Source organism: Sminthopsis crassicaudata, chromosome 2, assembly GCF_048593235.1.
Source record: "Sminthopsis crassicaudata isolate SCR6 chromosome 2, ASM4859323v1, whole genome shotgun sequence".
NCBI classification, from domain to species: domain Eukaryota; kingdom Metazoa; phylum Chordata; class Mammalia; order Dasyuromorphia; family Dasyuridae; genus Sminthopsis; species Sminthopsis crassicaudata.
Window position 1 is genome coordinate 322,450,658 of NC_133618.1, and position 6,242 is coordinate 322,456,899.

General features: G+C 34.8%; 1 pseudogene; it reads right to left on the reverse strand.

Moving 5' to 3' along the window:
- Nucleotides 1-225: 225 nt before the first annotated feature.
- Nucleotides 226-4,630, reverse strand: LOC141552819 (26S proteasome regulatory subunit 4-like; annotated as a pseudogene).
- Nucleotides 4,631-6,242: the final 1,612 nt, after the last annotated feature.

The following is a 6,242-nucleotide window of genomic DNA, read 5'->3' on the forward strand; positions in this document are numbered from 1 at the left end:
CACAAAACACCAAATGTGGCCTCTTCTTCTTTTCTTCTTGGTTTTTGAAAGAGAATGTTTATTGTGGAATACAGTATAGCAGAGTGGAAAAAAAAGAATAGCACAGTTCACTGGGAACCACACTCAATCATATCTGAATTTCATATATATATATTTTTCCCAGTGTTATTATTTCAGAGGGTCTGAAAATTTTCCAACATTTCTGATGAAGGCAGCATGGTTTATTTAGAGATAGAGTCCCTCCATGTTGCCTTCTTATTTCTTATAAAGTGCATTTTTAAAAAGAGTTTTTAAGTTTTCATTTGTACTTTTATTCTACATTTTTTTAGCATCATCAGACCAGCTTCTATACAAATTGCTTTGCTATCAGTTCTAGACAAGTCATCTTTAGCTATGATCAAATCACCAAAAAGTTATATCATCTGCCAAAGTCATCATGCTTGTATGAATTGTAATATGAATTCGTTGGTCTTTTCATTTGGTGGATGAAACTCAAATTTCTGGTCATGGTGCCTGATCTGATTAGTTCTGAATCCAAAATTTCTATTTGGTTTGTAGCTATAATCATTTTCACATCTTCTCTAGAGTCAAAACCATCTATTCAGCAATTTCAACATTGTTCACTGAATTTCTCTTTCTTCTCTTTAATATCTTTTGGTTCCAATGGCATCAGTTTCATTCATGAAGACAGCAGATAGAAAGTGTTCCTTAGCTACTCAGAACAATTCTTGAACAAGTTTCGACCCATCTCTTAAGTACTTTTATATAATTTCAGAATCACAAATTTTGATGAAGGTACTGAAGTCTGGTTTGCTACAGCTTTAGTTAATAAAGTACAACCTGTTCCAGGTAGGCCATAAGAACAACTCCTTTAGGTGATTTAATGCCCATTTCCTCATCATATAAGGATAAGAAAGAGGAAACTCCACAGATTGTTTAATTTCTTGCTCATCCTTATCCATTCCATTAAAATTAGAATATGTCTCCTGTGGAGCTTTCTCCACTTTTGTGACTGTGGTAAGGGGATTCATGTCATCCATCAGAACTCCTATCACAACATGAACTTTATGACTGAGGATGACATACAGTTCTAGTCGATTCTTGTCCACAAATGACAGAATGTTGACTTACTGCTCCTATCCCACTGAGGTCAATGCAATGCCATGATTATCATCACCGAACTCTTCCAATGGATATTGGGGTCCCTCCCACGTCATCTACCTGTGATTTTTCTTCCACTGATTTCATTCATTCTTGATAATTTTTAATTCTCTCCAGTTTAAAAATTTTAACCTTCATTGGACCTGAAATGTTACCAGTGACAATTTGCTGACCAAATCTTGTCCTTTTGTTTTCTTCTTCTTTTTTCTCATCTAATCATAACTGGAAATTCATATTTCTTTTTTTTGTTCTCATCATTTTTCTTGTTATCCCCAAGACTATGTCTACTCTCTGACTTTGACCCACTGTGCTCCCAATTCCCTGAGTCTCTAAATGTGGCTTCTTTTAAGTTCAAATGTCATCTTAAGTCTCTTTACTTTAAAGACTAGTCAGGGCAGCTAGCTAGCAAAATGAATAGAGCACTGGCTCTAGAGGCAGGAGAAGCTGAGTTCAAGTCTGCCCTTGTTTAATACTTCCAAGCTATGTGATCCTGGGTAAGTCACTTAACCCCAATTGCCTTGCAAAAAAAAAAAAAATTAGTCATATTAGGTTTTACTAATTGTAGTTCCTCTTATCCCTCTTAGTGTTCTTACTAGATATAGTAAAGAAATACAATATATCTTAAATTTACAATACATTTCAATACAATTTTCTCTTTTCCTATTTTCTTTTCCTACTTGCTTCTATGTGTTAGGTGCCTACTCTGTGTAAGACCGCTCAACATTCATTTTTCATGGCTCAGCTTAAAAGAGTACATGGGCTCCTGGAAGCCATACCCGGGTTTTAGTCCCAAATCTATGACTGGCCACTAAAGTGATCTTGGCATTGGCTATTTTGTGTCTGAGTTTTTATACTAACATGGAATAATAATCCTTGTCCTATCTCCTTTACAGTTTTATGAGATTACAATAATTTAATTTACACTTTGAGAAGCAAAAATCCCTCTACAAATAAAGTAACCAAGGAATATTATCAAATGTCAGACAAGAAACAAAATCAAAAAACAAAAGAACAATTAGAAAATTTTAAAATAAAAAAGGTGAAGAAGAAGAAAGATGACCACAATATCTCAGATTCTTAGTAACAGGAAATAATAACAGTAAATAGGAAATATTTGACTGGCAGGGAAATCAATGTAATAAGACAGCAAAATTTGAATAAAGGAATAAATTCAGAGGCAATCAGTTTTTTAAAAAATGAACAGAATACATTTTAATTTTAATCTGCTTTATTAACATTCTCAAATCTAAAAATCAACAAAGCAATAAATTAAAATGATAAATAAAACAATAAATTGATAAGTTAAATAATTTGCAGTGATACCTGATTTCTGAGATATAAATGCTCTCACTGAAAATTTAATATTTTTTCTGGCAGGTCAGTACGAGCTGGTTCCATCTCAGCTCTGAATAAGTTATATAGAAAAGGAGCATTGTCAAATGAATTAAAGGTTTACTTACTCACACAGGGTCTACCTTTTTTGAATTTATAATAAGATCAAGTATTTGAAGCTAAAAGGGACACCAGATGTCATTTAGCCCACCCCTCATATTTTATAGATAAGCAGTTTGAACTGGGAAGTGTGAAGCTACATTGTTCTTTGCTTTTCTTACTCATTTATCTGTAACATTTCTTTTCCATCTCTTTTCTTTTCTCTTTTAAAGTCTAGAAACTAAAATAAACCACACATAGGCCCTGTAATTGCTTTTCTCTATATCTATTGTGAATCTTGAAGACTGGCATTATGAAAGTTGACTTATCTCATCTTCCCTAATTAGAACATAAGCATTTTATCATCATTTAGCCCTTCTGAATTAAGCATATGTATTAAGCATTATAGAATTCTTGTCTCCTGTGAATGAATTTCAAGGATTCTACCCAGCTCTTGTCTTCTCACCAGGAATGTGTGAAAAGTCTTTTAATCCACTAAAGATATAGTTTTTTTTTTTCCCATGTAGGATTATATTCAGTTTTTGCAAAGTAAGTTGTTCTCAATTGTTTGCTTTTTCCTTTTGGGATATAATATTGTAAGAGTTTCTTTGATTCATGACAGTTATCTGGCACAAAAAATAGAGTACTGTACCTGGAGTCAGGAAAACCAGAGTTCAAATATTGCTTTTCAGGGTTCTTGTGAGAATGAAGTGAGATAATATTTGTAAAGTATTTGGCAAACCTTGAAGTACTATGCAGATGCTATTATAATGCTACTTATTATTATGCCCTGACTGTGTTTCCTTGAACTTGAATTCTCTATTTCTGACTGCTTGCTTCTGACATTTTATTTTTGTTTGATCTCAAAGTTCTAGAAATTGACTATCACATTCTTGGATATTATTAATTTTTCTTTCTTTAGTAGATCACTAGGGGGATTCTTTTTATTTTTCACTTTTTTCTCTACTTCTAATTAATCTGGGCAATTTTATGATCTCTTGAAATATGTTATCCACATTTTTTGCTTGGTTATCATTTTAAAGAAGTCTAATGAATCTTAAATAATTTGTCCTTAATTTGTTTTCTACTTTGTTTTTTTTTAATAATCACATTTTTTCTAATTTTTTGGTCTTTTGACTTTAATATTTCTTGTCTTATGAAATTGTACACTTCTATTTTCTCAATGTTCTTTTTCAAGGAGTTTACTACTTACAAAAGTTTTCACTTTTTATTCTAAGTTACTTATTCTTCTTCCAATTTTATTTCTCAAGGCAAGTTACATTTATAATCTCTGCTACTAGGGTGGCTGCCTTGAGCTCAGGAGTTCTGAGTTGCAGTAGACTGAACTGAGTGGATGTCCACAATAAATGTGGCACCAATATGGTGAACCCTGGATAGTGGGAGCCACCGCCAACCTGGCCCAGATTGTAAATAGAGAAGGTCAAAGTTCCTAGGATGAGAAGTGGTGGGATAAAGCCTGTGACTAGATGCTGCAATTTCCAGTTTTCATCTGGAGACTCTGTTTTTAAAAAAATAATAATAATAAAATAAATCTCAATGCATTTTTTACCTCTTGCTTCAATTCTCTTGGCAACTCTTGGAGTTGCTAAACTGAGTATACTTATTATGGAATTATTTTGTTCTACCTCTTGGGATTCTCAATCTATAACATAGATTCATAGGTTTCCTTTGGTTTGCCCCTGTTTCTGGATTAGGACTTTGTCCCAGGTTCTGTTCTCCATTCCATTCTTGGATGAAGTGAACAGGTTCTCTGGTTATATCCTTTCTGTCATCTTGAAGATGCTGTCACCATAGTTTTAAATGTGGTGGCTGGGACCTGACACTACGCTCTGCCACAATTCCTGGCTTCTACCTCCATCTCCTGGTGGGCTGACATAGGTCCTGGCCTCAGCTCCATTTCTGTCTCCTTTTTCTTGGAATTGTCTCCATCCTCAACCATAGCTTTGAAAAGGCTCCAACCATGTGCGGGGGATTGAGCACCTCTCAGACTTCCTGGGAGACCATTTTCTTTACCCATACTTTAAGGCACACAAGTTACTTATGCTGGTTCTGACTCTGGCAAGTATACTAGTAGGAGAGTCCTCCCTGTGTCTCTATGCAGTGTCATGCAGGAGGTTCTGTCTGATAGAACTGCTACTTTGATTGATCAGAGCTGAGCTCCTATGCTTTGAAGACCCATATACCTTCCTGCTTTTGTCTTGTGTCTCAGCACCCAGAGACTTTTGTCCATCTTATTATACAGTACTGGACTAAATGAGAGAGAGTAATGGTGTTTCTCTTCCATCCATTGCCCTTTAAATCCTTGTTACAGTGTTTGTTGGGAGGGTTGGGCTCCTCTAGGATGTATCATACTACCAACTAAACCATATCATCTCAAAGTACTTAAAAAAACCCAACAGAAATAGATCTGCAATCCAAATTGGGACAATCTATAGATTGTCAATGTTCCTTCAGTAACCACTCAGCAAAAGAGAAACAAGTAGGAAAAAATCACTTTCTTTCATTCCTAAAACTGTCCCTACTAATGAGCAAATCTAAAATCGAAGGTTAGAGGGTTTTCTTCTAAGTTGTCTACAGAGCTATTCAATCTAGCTGGCCAGGTCTAGTCCTGCTGAAATTTACTGGCAGACACACACACAAGGAGTTATAGCATAAAATTTTAGTTTCTTGAATTTGAGGTCAAAGGAGAAAAACTATTTTTCCAACTTTTCTTTGGATCCAATATCCAACTCTTTGGATCCAGTTTCAACTCTTTGGATCAATTATCAATTCAGAAAGTAAAAGAAACAGAATACTGTAAATTCAAGCAAAACTCTAAGAAATCAACTGTCTCCCTGGGAAAATTGCTGAATTTGGCTGCTTTCAGTTTGTAGTTCAGTTAGTAACTCTTTTTTCACTGTTCACTGAAAGCTCTAGAGTCACATCTGTTTTTGTTGCTCTGAGATTGGCATTCTCCGCTATACCAATGAAAGCTAAAGTTATGGTGCCAAACTTCAGGACTAAAGCACTACTTTCATGATTTTCTTCCTTTCTTTTCCTTGATGCTTACACATACAAATTTCCCTGAAAGAAAAAATATATATAATGAACTTAGAGAAAGGGAAGGCAGGATGGGAAAAGTATTGCATGAAGTAGCCAACAGGCAACTGAGTGATTAAAAATTACTAAATAAATGTGAAGAAGTAAATAGCATAGAGAAATAGCCATGTTATTAATCATTATCTAATTCTATGCTCTCAATTTACAAATGAGGAAACACAGGCCCAGAGAAGTTAATTGATTTGCTGAAGATCACACACACACACACACACACACACACACACACACACACACACACACAAGTAAAAAGAGGACTAGAACCTGTCCAGTTCTTTTGATTTTACTACATAAGGGTTAAGAAGGCATAAATAAGAATGCCTTTTTTGGGGGCCAATTTTAGTTGTATTTCATATATCAAACAGGATTAAATGACTTGTCCACAGCCACATGGTAGCGAAGTCTGGATTTGAACTCATGAAGATGAATCTTCCTGATTCCAAGCTCAGAGCTCTATCCACTGCATCATCTAGCTGCCTATAAACAGGAATTAAAAGTGAATAAAATTCCCTCTTTCTAGAAAAATAAGTCAA